The sequence below is a fragment of the Pongo abelii genome, chromosome 4 (assembly GCF_028885655.2).
Source record: "Pongo abelii isolate AG06213 chromosome 4, NHGRI_mPonAbe1-v2.0_pri, whole genome shotgun sequence".
Lineage (NCBI taxonomy): Eukaryota > Metazoa > Chordata > Mammalia > Primates > Hominidae > Pongo > Pongo abelii.
Genome location: NC_071989.2, coordinates 160,710,990 through 160,726,421, shown reverse-complemented (window position 1 = coordinate 160,726,421; position 15,432 = coordinate 160,710,990). Strand labels below are relative to the sequence as shown.

At 38.1% G+C, this 15,432-nt stretch overlaps 1 long non-coding RNA gene across 1 annotated transcript in view; it reads right to left on the bottom strand.

Annotated features, from left to right (window-relative positions):
* LOC129059584 (uncharacterized) overlaps positions 1–15,158 on the bottom strand; it is a 408,057-nt gene extending 392,899 nt beyond the window's left edge. The window contains exon 1 of the long non-coding RNA XR_010140055.1: positions 15,038–15,158. This is a non-coding gene — a long non-coding RNA (uncharacterized LOC129059584). The remainder of the gene's footprint in view (positions 1–15,037) is intronic.
* Positions 15,159–15,432: the final 274 nt, after the last annotated feature.

Genomic DNA, 15,432 nt, shown 5'->3' with positions numbered 1-15,432 from the left:
ATAGAATTCATAGGGCCTAATTGTACAATGGTACCTCAGTAATTTAGAATTTGATTAATATGAAAAACAAAGATATCAGACAAGGAGTAATACATTGTATGTTCTTGTCCTGGTTTGGTTGCATCCTCTTGCCACATAAATTCTCTTATCCTTAGTTTTCTCCCCTTTAAAAATCAATGAGTATAATTAGAGGATTAGGACACTGCCAACTCCAAATGTCAGTCATTCTACACCATTTGAGATAGACAAAGTAAGCACAAGCTCTGCTGATGGGAAAGCAACAAAGATAAACCTACCTAACCTCATAATTAGCTAAAGGTCAGTTTACCTGCCACAACTTAGATAGCAGAGTACCTAGGTTGAACAATACTTATCAGGGTTGAGTTTGTTTGCTGGACCTTAAATGTATAGAATTCAACTAATAATAATTTTTGGCCTCCTCATTGGCCCTAGCATGACCTGTTTTATGTATTTGGTTAACTTTAAGAATGTGTTTAGTATCCCCAACCCACCACTCAAAACAGAAGATACACCCTTGATAATAACTAACCATATGAAACCAATCTCATTCTGCTATCTTTCTCCAGCTAAGATAAGCATCATCCTAAATCTTGTGTTCATAAGTCTCTTGTTTTCCTTTTTACATAGTTTAACTATATTTATAAGAATCTTCATATGGCTAGCCAGTTTTCCCAGCACCATTTATTAAATAGGGAATCCTTTCCCCATTGCTTGTTTTTCTCAGGTTTGTCAAAGATCAGATAGTTGTAGATATGTGGCGTTATTTCTGAGGGCTCTGTTCTGTTCCATTGATCTATATCTCTCTTTTGGTACCAGTACCATGCTGTTTTGGTTACTGTAGCCTTGTAGTATAGTTTGAAGTCAGGTAGCGTGATGCCTCCTGCTTTGTTCTTTTGGCTTAGGATTGACTTGGCAATGCGGGCTCTTTTTTGGTTCCATATGAACTTTAAAGTAGAGTTTTCCAATTCTGTGAAGAAAGTCATTGGTAGCTTGATGAGGATGGCATTGAAACTATAAGTTACCTTGGGCAGTATGGCCATTTTCATGATATTGATTCTTCCTACCCATGAGCATGGAATGTTCTTCCATTTCTTTGTATCCTCTTTTATTTCATTGAGCAGTGGTTTGTAGTTCTCCTTGAAGAGGTCCTTCACGTCCCTTGTAAGCTGGATTCCTAAGTATTTTATTCTCTTTGAAGCAATTATGAATGGGAGTTCACTCATGATTTGGCTCTCTGTTTGTCTGTTATTGGTGTATAAGAATGCTTGTGATTTTTGTACATTGATTTTGTATCCTGAGACTTTGCTGAAGTTGCTTATCAGCTTAAGGAGATTTTGGGCTGAGACAATGGGGTTTTCTAGATATACAATCATGTCGTCTGCAAACAGGGACAATTTGACTTCCTCTTTTCCTAATTGAATACCCTTTATTTCCTTCTCCTGCCTAATTGCCCCGGCCAGAACTTCCAACACTATGTTGAATAGGAGTGGTGAGAGAGGGCATCCCTACAGGATCCCTTCCTTACACCTTATACAAAAATTAATTCAAGATGGATTAAAGACTTAAACGTCAGACCTAAAACCATAAAAATCCTAGAAGAAAACTTGGACAGTACCATTCAGGACATAGGCATGGGCAAGGACTTCATGTCTAAAACACCAAAAGCAATGGCAACAAAAGCCAAAATTGACAAATGGGATCTAATTAAACTCAAGAGCTTTTGCACAGCAAAAGAAACTACCATCAGAGTGAACAGGCAACCTACAAAATGGGAGAAAATTTTTGCAACCTACTCATCTGACAAAGGGCTGATATCCGGAATCTACAATGAACTCAAACAAATTTACAAGAAAAAAACAAACAACCCCATCAAAAAGTGGGTGAAGGATATGAACAGACACTTCTCAAAAGAAGACATTTATGCAGCCAAAAGACACATGAAAAAATGCTCATCATCACTGGCCATCAGAGAAATGCAAATCAAAACCACAATGAGATACCATCTCACACCAGTTAGAATGGCAATCATTAAAAAGTCAGGAAACAACAGGTGCTGGAGAGGATGTGGAGAAATAGGAACACTTTTACACTGTTGTTGGGACTGTAAACTAGTTCAACCATTGTGGAAGTCAGTGTGGCGATTCCTCAGGGATCTAGAACTAGAAATACCATTTGACCCAGCCATCCCATTACTGGGTATATACCCGAAGGATTATAAATCATGCTGCTATAAAGACACATGCACACGTATGTTTATTGCAGCACTATTCGCAATAGCAAAGACTTGGAACCAACCCAAATGTCCAACAATGATAGAGTGGATTAAGAAAATGTGGCACATATACACCATGGAATACTATGCAGCCATAAAAATTGATGCAGCCATAAAATACTATGCATAAAATACTATGCATAAAATACTATGCAGCCATAAAAAATGATGAGTTCATTTCATCCATAGAGACATGGATGAAATTGGAAATCATCATTCTCAGTAAACTACCACAAGGACAAAAAACCAAACACCGCATGTTCTCACTCATAGATGGGAATTGAACAATGAGAACACATGGACACAGGAAGGGGAACATCACACTCTGGGGACTGTTTGGGGTGGGGGAAGGTGGGAGGGATAGCATTAGGAGATATACCTAATGCTAAATGACAAGTTAATGGGTGCAGCACACCAGCATGGCACATGTATACATATGTAACTAACCTGCACATTGTGCACATGTACCCTAAAACTTAAAGTATAATAATAATAAAAAAGAATCTTCTAAAAGTATTATAGTTATTTTACAAAATGGTTATCAAGTTGAATTAAAATGTGAACACTTACTTTTTCCCTTAATATTAACTTGCTAAGATTCATCTATACTGTCACATTTCTCTGTACTTCATGGCTTTGACCACTGTATAAACAATGACTTATATTCATTCAGTTCTATGAACATACCACCATTTATTCATATACATTCCATCATAGGGGCACTTGGGCCATTTCCAGGTTTTTGCCATTGTTAACAGTGTAAAACATTGTTTTGCATATCTTTCTGCTCTTCTACAGAAATGTCCTGGCAATTCTTGTCCCTTTACTCTCTCATGTTGGTGTTAGAATTATCTTAATCAAGTTCTGAGTGGGAAAAAATGGCTAGAATTTTTATTGGAAATTCTTTGAATCTACAAAACAGGTTTAGAAGAATCAACAATGATATTAAGAATTCCTATCCATGAATGTGGTATATCTCAGCATTTATTTAAGTCTTCTTTAATAGCCATTTCCTACATTTTGTATTTTCTCTTTAGAGGTCTTACATATATTTTGCTAGATTTGTTTCTAGGCCTCTGATATTCACTGATAAAATTATAAATGATGTTCTCTCATTACCTATTAGGTATTGGATCTAGTTACTTTTTTTAATCTAAATTCAAGCCAATCATAATGACATTTTCAATACAAAGCCTGCTTGATCTACAGTCAGTGGAGTGAGATTTTTAATTTTCAGTACTAAGTGGAAGAATTTGATATTGAGACTTTCTTAGAAAGTGGATTTCATTTTTTATAATTTTGGCTTAAATCTTGGCTCTGCTATTTTTGGCCCTGGGGTCTAGGGATAAGTCCTTACATTCTCTGGACTTACTATTACCTGAGGTAGCTTTTCTCAAAATGACTGCCATCAATACCTATCCTCTCTGTACATTTCCCCATTGAGAGGTAGAACCTATTTTTCCATCCTCTTGAATTTGGACTGTTTATGAGTTCTTTGACAAGCAGAAATGGTGAAATTAATATTGAGTGATATACAGGGATAGGTCACTAGAAGCCTGGAAGCCTCCATCTAAGTCTCTTGGAATGCTCACTATGGAGAGAGGCAGCTACCCTTTAAGATGAGAACACCATGCTATGAGGAAGCTCAAGCTAGCCACGTGGAGAGGCCAGGTCAAAGCCCACAATGACCCATCAAATCCCCAGTTCCTCCAGCCATCCTAGTTCAGTCAGAAACTATAGGAGTGAGGAAGTCTCTAGATGACTCTAACCTCAGATGCAACCTTGAGAGACCTCAAGAAAGAACTATTCAGCTGAATCCAGTCAATACACAAAAATACGAGATAATAATAAATTACTATTTTAAGCCACTAAAACTCGGATGGCTATGTAACAATGAGAACAATAAGCAACAGATAACTGAAACCTACATTTTTCAGATTGTGTTTGATAGAACCATAGAATTCCCAGGAAAATTCCCCTATTGGAGAATAGAGATCAATTAATAGGCCCTACATTTCTTGCTCACCCCTATCAGTCCAGGGGCCATTCTTAAGTCTTAAACTTGGAGTCCTGAAAAGAACTCCTTTAAAAAGAAAAAAAAAAATGGATTGCTGGCAAGATGGCTGAATAGGAACAGCTCTGGTCTGCAGCTCCCAGTAAGATCGATGCAGAAAGTGGGTGATTTCTGCATTTCCAACTGAGGTACCCGGTTCATCTCATTGGGACTGGTTGGACAGTGGGTGCAGCCCACAGAGGGTGAGCCGAAGCAGGGCAGGGCATCACCTCACCCAGGAAGCACAAGGGGTCGAGGAATTTTCTCCCCTACCCAAGGGAAGCTGTGAGGGACTGAGCCTGAGGAACTGTGCACAGTCTGGCTCAGATACTGCGCTGGTCCCATGGTCTTTGTAACCCAAGACCAGGAAATTCCCTACAGTGCCTACCCCACCAGGGCCCTGGGTTTCAAGCACAAAACTGGGCGGCCATTTGGGCAGACACCAAACTAGTTGCAGGAGTTTATTTGTTTGTTTTTTTTTCCATAACCCAGTGGCACCTGGAATGCCAGAGAGACAGAACCGTTCACTCCCCTGGAAAGGGGTGCTCAAGCCAGGGAGCCAAGTGGTCTGGCTTGGCAGGTTCCACCACCACAGAGCCCAGCAAACTAAGATCCACTGGCTTGAAATTCTCACTGCCAGCACAGCAGCAGTCTGAGATCCACCTGGGACGCTTGAGCTTGGTGTGGGGAGGGGCATCCACCATTGCTGAGGCTTGAGTAGGTGGTTTTACACTCACAGTGTAAACAAAGCAGCCAGGAAGTTCGAACTGGGCAGAGCCCACTGCACCTCAGCAAGGCTGCTGTGGGCAGACTGCCAGTTTTCTACACTCTGGGCAAAGCATCTCTGAAAAAAGGCAGCCGCCTCAGTAAGGGACTTATAGATAAAACCCCCATATACCTGGGACAGAGCACCTGGGGGAAGGGGCGGCTGTGGGTGCAGCTTCAGCAGACTTAAATGTCCCTGCCTGATGACCCTGAAGACAGAAGCAGACCTCCCAGCACAGCGTTCGAGCTCAGCTAAGGGTTGCTGACCCTCATGTATCCTGACTGGGAGATACCTCCCAGTAGGGGCTGACAGACACCTCATACAAGAGAGCTCTGGCTGGCATCTGGCAGTTGCCCCTCTGGGACAAAGCTTCCAGAGGAAAGAACAGGCAGCAGTCTTTGCTGTTCTGCAGCTTCCCCTGGTGATACCCAGGCAAACAGGGTCAGGAGTGGACCTCCAGCAAAGTCCAGCATACCTGAGGCAGAGGGGCCTGACTATTAGAAGGAAAACTAACAAATAGAAGGCATAGCATGTCCACAAAGAAACCTCATTCAAACGTCACCAACATCAAAGACCAAAGGTAGATAAATCCACAAAGATGGAGAGAAACTGGCGCAAAAAGGCTGAAAATTCCAAAAACTAGAATGCCTCTTCTGCTCCAAAGGATCACAACTCCTCACCAACAAGGGAACAAACTGGATGGAGAATGAGTTTGATGAATTGACAGAAGTAGGCTTCAGAAGGTGGGTCATAACAAATTCCTCAGAGCTAAAGGAGCATGTTCTAACCCAATGAAAGGAAGCTAAGAAACTTGAAAAAAGGTTAGATGAACTTCCAACTAGAATAACCAGTTTAGAGAAGAATATAAATGACCTGATGGAGCTGAAAAACATAGCACAGGAACTTCACGAAGAATACATAAGTGCCAATAGCCAAATCAATCAAGCAGAAGAAAGGATATCAGTGATTGAAGATAATGAAATAAAGCGAGAAGACAAGATTAGATAAAAAAGAATGAAAAGCAACAAACAAAGCCTCCAAGAAATACAGGAATATGTGAAAAGACCAAATCTACGTTTGACTGGTGTACCTGAAAGTGATGGGGAAAATGGAACCGAGTTGGAAAAAACTCTTCAGGATATTATCCAAGAGAACTTCCCCAACCTAACAAGACAGGCCAACATTCAAATTCAGGAAATACACAGAACACCACAAAGATACTCCTGGAGAAGAGCAACCCCAAGACACAGAATTGTCAAGATTCACCAAGGTTTAAATGAAGGAAAAAATGTTAAGGTCAGCCAGAGAGAAAGGTTGGGTTATACACAAACAGAAGCCCATCAGACTAACAGCAGATATCTCTGCAGAAACCCTACAAGCCAGAAGAGAGTGGGAGCCAATATTCAACAGTCTTAAAGAAAAGAATTTTCAACCCAGAATTTCATATCCAGCCAAACTAAGCTACATAAGCAAAGGAGAAATAAAAGCCTTTACAGACAAGCAAATACTGAGAGATTTTGTCACACCAGGCCTGTCTTACAAGAGCTCCTGAAGGAAGCACTAAACATGGACAGGAACAACCAGTACCAGCCAACTGCAAAAACATGCCATATTGTAAGGAGCATCAACACTATGAAGAAACTGCATCAACTAACAGGCAAAACAGCCAGCTAGCATCATAATGACAGAATCAAATTCACACATAACAATATTAACCTTAAATGTAAATGGGATAAAGCCCCAATTAAAAGACACAGACTGGCAAACTGGATAAAGAGTCAAGATCCATCATCATCCTGTATTCAGGAGACCCATCTCACGTGCAGAGACACACACAGACTCAAAATAAAGGGATGGAGGAATAATTATGAAGGAAACAAAAAGCAAAAAAAAAAACAGGGGTTGCAATCCTAATCACTGATAAAACAGACTGTAAACCAACAAAGATCAACAAAGACAAAGAAGGGCATTACATAATGGTAAAGGGATCAATGCAACAAGAATAGCTAACTATCTTAAATATATATGCACCCAATACAGGAACACCCAGATTTATAAAGCAAGTTCTTAGAGACCTACAAAGACTTATACTTCCACAAAATAGTAGTGAGAGACTTTAACACCTCACTGTCAATATTAGACAGATCAACAAAACAGAAAATTAACAAGTAAATTTAGGACTTGAACTCAGCTCTAGACTAAGCAGACCTACTAGATATCTACAGCACTCTCCACCCCAAATCAACAACAGAATATACATTCTTCTCAGCACCTCATCGCACTTACTCGAAAATTGACCACATAATTGAAAGTAAAACACTCCTCAGCAAACGCAAAAGAACAGAAATCATAACAAACGTTCTCTCAGACCACAGCATAATCAAATTAGAACTCAAGATTAAGAAATTCACTCAAAACCGCACAACTACATGGAAACTGAAAACTCTGCTCCTGAATGACTACTGGGTAAATAACGAAATTAAGGCAGAAATAAAGACGTTCTTTGAAACCAGTGAGAATGAAGACACAATGTACCAGAACCTCTGGGACACATTTAAACCAGTGTGTAGAGGGAAATTTATAGCACTAAATGCCCACAAGAGAAAGCAGAGAAGATCTAAAATCGACATTCAAACAGCACAATTAAAAGAACTAGAGAAGGAACAGCAAACAAATTCAAAGGCTAGCAGAAGACAAGAAATTACTAAGATCAGAGCAGAACTGAAGGTGACAGAGACACGAAAAACCCTTCAAAAAAATCAATGAATCCAGGAACTGGTTTTTTGAAAAGATCAACAAAATAGATAGACTACTAGCCAGACTAATAAAGAAGAAAAGAGAGAAGAATCAAATAGAAGCAATAAAAAATGATAAAGGGGATATCACCACTGATCCCAAAGAAATAAAAAATACCATCAGAGAATACTATAAACACCTCTAGGCAAATAAACTAGAAAATCTAGAAGAAATGGATAAATTCCTGGATATATACACCCTCTCAAGTCCAAACCAGGAAGAAGTCGAATCCCTGAATAGACTAATTACAAGTGCTGAAATTGAGGCAGTAATTAATAGCCTACCAACAAAAAAAGCCCAGGACCAGAGGGATTCACAGCCGAATTCTACCAGAGGTACAAAGAGGAGCTGGTACCATTCATTCTGAAACTATTCCAAACAATGGAAAAAGAGGGAATCCTCCCTAACACATTTTAAGAGGCCAGCATCATTCTGATACCAAAATCTGGCAGAAACACAACAAAAAAGGAAAATTTCAGGCCAATATCCCTGATGAACATCAATGCAAAAATCCCCAGTAAAATACTGGCAAACTGAATCCAGCAGCACATCAAAAAGTTTATCTACCACAGTCAAGTCGGCTTCATCCCTGGGATGCAAGGCTGGTTCAACATACACAAATCAATAAACATAATGCATCACATAAACAGAACCAATGACAAAAACCACATGATTATCTCAATAGATGCGGAAAAGGCCTTCGACAAAATTCAACACCCCTACATGCTAAAAACTCTCAATAGACTAGGTATGGATGGAATGTATCTCAAAATAATAAGAGCTGTTTATGACAAACCCACAGCCAATATCATACTGAATGGGCAAAAACTGGAAGCATTCCCTTTTAAAACTGGCCCAAGACAAGAATGCCATCTCTCACCACTCCTATTCAACATAGTACTGGAAGTTCTGGCCAGGGCAATCAGGCAAGAGAAAGAAATAAAGGGTATTCAAATAGGAAGAGAGGAAGTCAAAATGTCTGTTTGCACATGACAGGATTGTATATTTAGAAAACCCCATTGTCTCAGCCCAAAATCTCTTTAACCTGACAAGCAACTTCAGCAAAGTCTCAGGATACAAAATCAATGTGCAAAAATCACAAGCATTCCTATACACCAATAATAGACAAACAGAGAGCCAAATCATGAGTGAATTCCCATTCACAATTGCTACTAAGAAAATAAAATACCTAGGAATACAACTTACAAGGGATGTGAAGGACCTCTTCAAGGAGAACTACAAACCACTGCTCAAGGAAATAATAGAGGACACAAACAAATGGAAAAACATTCCATGCTCATGGATAGGAAGAATCAATATCGTGAAAATGGCCATTCTGCCCAAAGTAATTTATAGATTCAATGCTATCTCCATCAAGCTACCATTGACTTTCTTCACAGAACTAGAAAAAAATACTTTAAACTTCATATGGTACCAGAAAAGAGCCTGTATAGCCAAGACAATACTAACCAAAAAGAACAAAGCTGGAGGCATCACGCTACCTGACTTCAAACTATACTACAAGGCTACAGTAACCAAAACAACATGGTACTGGTACCGAAACAGATATATAGACCAATGCAACAGAACAGAGGCCTCAGAAATAATGCCACACATCTACAACCATCTGATCTTTGAGAAACCTGACAAAAACAAACAATGAGGAAAGGATTCCCTATTTAATAAATGGTGTTGGAAAACTGGCTAGCCATATGCAGGAAACTGAAACCGGACTCCCTTCCTTATACCTTATACAAAAATCAACTAAAGATAGATTAAAGACTTAAATGTAAGACCTAAAACCATAAAAATCCTAGAAGAAAACTTGGACAGTACCATTCAGGACATAGGCATGGGCAAAGACTTCATGACTAAACCACCAAAAGCAATGGCAACAAAAGCCAAAATTGACAAATGGGATCTAATTAAACTAAAGAGCTTCTGCACAGCAAAAGAAACTATCATCAGAGTGAACAGGCAACCTACAGAATGGGAGAAAATTATTCCAATCTATCCATCTGACAAAGGGTTAATATCCAGAATCTACAAGAAACTTAAATTTAGAAGAAAAAAAAACCCCATCAAAAAGTGGGTAAAGGATATGAATAGACACTTTTTAAAAGAAGACATTTATGCAGCCAACAAACATATGAAAAAAGCTCATCATCACTGGTCATTAGAGAAATGCAAATCAAAACCACAATGAGATACCATCTCATGCTAGTTAGAATGGTGATCATTAAAAAGTCAGGAAGCAACGGATGCTGGAGAGGATGTGGAGAAATAGGAATGCTTTTATACTATTGGTGGAAGTGTAAATTAGTTCAACCATTGTGGAAGACAGTGTGACAATTCCTCAAGGATCTAGAAGAAGAAATACCATTTGACCCACCAATCCCATTACTGGATATATACCCAAAGGATTATAAATCATTCTACTATTAAGACACATGCACACGTATGTTTATTTCAGCACTGTTCACAATAGCAAAGACTTGGAACCAACCCAAATGTCCATCAGTGATAGACTGGAAAAAGAAAATGTGGCACATATACACCATGGAATACTATGCAGCCATAAAAAAGGATGAGTTCACATCCTTTGCAGAGACATGGATGAAGCTGGAAACCGTCATTCTCAGTAAACTATCACAAGAACAGAAAACCAAACACTGCATGTTCTCACTCATAAGTGGGAGTTGAACAAGGAACACACATGAACACAGGGAGGGGAACACCACACACTGGGGCCTTTCAGGGGGTGGGGGGCTAGGGTAGGGATAGCATTAGGAGAAATACCTAATGTAGGTGACAGGTTGATGAGTGCAGCAAACCACCATAGCACGTGTATACCTATGTAACAAAACCGCACACTCTGCACACGTACCCCAGAACAAAGTATAATTAAAAAAAAAAAGAAAGAAAGAAAAAAGAAAATAGGAAGGAGGAGGAAGATGATAAGAAAGAGTTCTGGTGCTGTCAGTCTGATAAACACCAGGCCAGATGATCTCTATGTTTCCTTCTATCATTATTTTTCTCTAATGGTATCACTAGACGTAACCCAAAGACAAAGCAATTAATGGCCGGGCACAGTGGCTCATGCCTGTAATCCCAGCACTTTGGGAGGCCGAGGCAGGCAGATCACCTGAGGTCAGGAGTTCAAGACCAGCCTGGCCAACATAGTGAAACCCTGTCTCTACTAAAAATACAAAAATTAGCCGGGCATGGTGGCAGGTGCCTGTACTCCCAGCTACTTGGGAGGCTGAGATAGGAGAATTGCTTGAAACCGGGAGGCAGAGGTTGCAGTGAGCCAAGAAGGCACACCACTGCACTCCAGCCTGGGCAACAGAGCAAGACTCTGTCTCAAAAAAGAAAAGAAAGAAAAAGGAAGAAAATTAAGACAACATCAAATAAGGAATCGTAGTGAGAATTAGGAATGTGTGACCTAAGAGAAAAAAATGTAACTCTGATACTGTAACAAGGACTGGACTTGTATAATAATGAGATAATCTACAATGAGGAGATGAGCCCTCACCCACCCATACCACGTCACTTGCTGCTTACTATTCTCCTACACTGAACCCGATTTTGGTCTAGATCAGATTTTTTACATGCAATTCAAGACCCACTTGTAAAATTTTCCTAGTACCATTATTCCAATGTATTCCAATATATTCCTCTACATTAATTACTTTTTCATATAAATGAATTTAGAGTTTATTATTTCCCTTCCTAATACACTCCAAAATATAAACACAATTATTAAAATGATATTCAACCATAGACTAACTAAAATCACATTCATCAACTGACTGGGCTAGACAACTCTTCCAAATCTAAGTATCAATGGTCAACTAGTCTTCAACATATATGAACTTGCTAAAAATTACATTCATTCCAAAAGCCTCACTTTCCCCACTTATTTCATGGTTTGCTCATGAAGCCTAAATAATAATTTTTAATGCAAAATATAAGGAAACACTTCTTTTAGCTTAGCTTCTCGTGTTTAGTTTCTGTGCCTGTTTCTTTTGCTCTTGGTCAAGTAATTACAAAGAATGATATTTCATTACTTGATGTTGTAAATAAGATGCCTGTGAAGATTCCTGTTTTGGAAAAATGTCAACTCTATATTGCCAACAGCTAGCAACATGGCAGTCTTGTAATAAGGAAAGGAAAAATTTCCCAGCTTAGCATTTCCAGAATGAAATTAATTATGAGAATTCAACTTTTTCTAAGTCTCTGGGTATTCAAGCCTTTCTCTCTGAAAGTTAGTTATAAATGATTTTGCACTTTCTATGCTGGGTAATGTTGGAAAATTTCATAACCTGAAGAGGAGTTGAAGCATTGAAATACGATTTAACTGCTTTACTCCAGCTTCCAGGGACCCTTTCAGTGCTACCTGGGCTGGCTCCTTCTGCTCCAAGAATCATTGATATTCTCTGTGCCCATCATTTCCTAGCCTTGACCACCGCTTGAGCTCAGCTTTGTTATTTTTATAACAAAGTGCCTGTACCACTGAGACACTGTTAAAATTGCCTATGCAGGCATCCTGTCAGCCAAATAGGCCTGAAATCTTACCTGGTTGTGATTACTTCCCTCTTGCTTCTCACTTGTAAGCATTGTCTTTCCACAGTCCAGCTAATAAGACATTCATTTTGGATTCATTAATTCAACAGACATTTATTAGCTTCCATTTTGTGCCATACATTATATGAGATTTTTTGGAGGATATACCAGTGAATAAAACACTCTAACTTCAATAAGCAAAAATGTATAGAACCAATAGTTAAGATAGATGATAGGACAATTCCTCCCTACCTCCAATCACTGTAACGGTAGTATCATGAAGACAGAAATCATATTTTATAAATTATATTCTCAGCACCTAGAAATGTGCCTGGTCCTTAATAGCAGTTAATAAAATATATTTTCTATGACTGGAAAGATTATGTAAAAACTCAGTGAAAAGAAAAGTTCTTTTTGGCTAGGGATATCAGAGAAGTTTCTTGGAAGAAGTGGCAATTGAAGTAGACCTTAAAGAAGAGATCAAAACTGAAATTTGTAAAATGTTGCTTTGCTTATAAAAGTAATATAAACATATTCTGAAAATACTGGACACATAAATGTGTTTTTAATGTTTAAATTATTCATATGTATAACAACCAAGAAGTCTAAATGGATGTGGCAGAAAAGGAGCTTACAGACTCTCTCCCTTAATACCTAATAAGTACCTCCAAATTACAAAAAAATTAGTATAATTTTTTTAGTTAACAAAAATGGAAAAACTAGGAGTAGCATCCCGGCATGTACGGTGGTAAGAAGGGGGAAAAAATGCTAATCCCTTTTGCTTGGTGCCTAATCCACCTCGGCCCCAGGAGATATAATGGTAAATTATTATAATAATATTCCTACAATTCTCATGAATATCCACAAATTTGAAAAGCAGTAAACTGTGGAAGGGTTTTTAAAATTTTCTCCTTCTGATGTAAACAATGTTGAGAGGACTGATGTAAATGATTGATGGAAAGTGAAAGTGAAAACTGAGTGGACTTCTTTTTCCAGAAGGAAATACTCAAATTTCTATGAGGAAATGGGGAAACAATTCCAGCTTCAAGAGTATCTTCTAACATCTCCATTCCACCATGAGATTAAGAAACACTACCATAAATAGGATTAACAAAATTGTAGAAAAGAGCTCAAGATCCAGTTTTATTTTCTGGAAATCAGTAGTAGTCATATTATCACATTTTATATATCAGGTATTTGTATTATCCAGTCTTATGGCATTATTATTTTGTACTTTCATCTTCAAATGCCCTATTTTTATTGATTGGCAACATAAAATCTAAGTATGAGCAACTTTCTTAGTCCCAGCTTTCACTCTTCCGTCACACCTAAGCCAATTCAATTTAAAAATATTAGACCCATCATTACTCAGATAAAACAGATTATTAAGAGTAACAGAAAATTCACTCATATTACATCAACCAACCAAAAGACTAAGACATTTTACACTAAGTGTAAGCAATTTTTTAAAGAGAGAGAGAAAGTCAGGCAAGTCTGCAAAAATGCTATAGTAAAACATTGAAAGACTGAAAGGTGGCATGCAAAAGGCATTCTGAAGAACCTCAACTGGAAGAAAACATATGCAATGAAACAAAGGACAATTCTCCACAATAGCTTCATGTTACTCAAAATCCAATACCATTTAATAAAACAAGAAATCAGATGCCAAATGGTGAAAGAACAGAATGAAATTAAATGGCTGATTGCATAGCTAAGGAAACAAATTAAGAGCCAAGATATCATAATTATAAAACTGATAAATTAAAAACAAAAGAAATTGGACAGACACAGCTGTAAAGTGGATGACTGACATAAAGCAAAGATTTAATAGAATCACAATGAAAGACTAAAGAACAAAATCAAAACAATTATAGATAATCAATATGGAGGACAAAGATGATCTAAATTGTACATATCTGGTATCCCTGAAAAGATATTCAACCATAAAAACAGGTAAAAAATAGAAATTATCCCAGAAATGAAGCAAGAACCAAATCTGCATACTGAAAAAGCACACCATAGTAAAATAAAACTTGAGGTACAGGTATCAAAACCCGAGTGTTACTGTATATGTGTATATACATATATAGAGAATGTAATATGTATTATACAATACATATATTTTCTATCTTTTTCTATGTAAGGCAAAAATAAAGCTGGCCTAATAATTCTCCTCAGCAATATCCATTATCAAAAGATAATAAAGGGATATATGTACAAAGTTCTAAGAGAAACAAAATACGACTAAATAACATTATATCCTACCAAACTGTCTTTCAAGTACAAAGGTAAAATTTTTTAACATGAAAGAGCTCAGGAAGTACAAATCTTGCAAGTCCTTCTTGGGGAAAAACCAAAAAGCTAATAAAAAATTAAATCCAGTCAATGAACACATGAATGTAAAGTCTGAGCCTATTAGGACCAATATACCATCCAAAGTCAAAAGATATTACAGCAAAGTTCACAACGTTATGAGGCAATTGAATTTAATACACACTTGTTGACTGACTGAATAACTCCATTCAGGTTAAAAGCAAATAAACAATAATAGCAGAAAACTTACCAAGTCTTGGGAGAGAGATGGACATCGAGATCCAGGAAGCTCAAAGAACTCCAAACAGATTCAACCCAAAATGATTCTCTCTGAGGCACATTAGAGTCAAATTGTCAAAAGTCAAAAATGAAAAACTGTAAAAACAGCAATAGAAAAGCATCAAGTCACATACAAGAAAATCTCCATTGGACTAACAGCAGAGTTCTCAGCAGAAACTTAAAAGGCCAGTAGAGAACAGATGACACATTCGAACTACTGAAAGGAAAAAAAAAATGGCCGGGCACAGGGGCTCATACCTGTAATCCCAGCACTTTAGGAGGCCAAGGTGGGCAGATCACCTGTCAGAAGTTCGAGACCAGCCTGAACAACATGGTGAAACCCCATCTCTACTAAAAATACAAAAC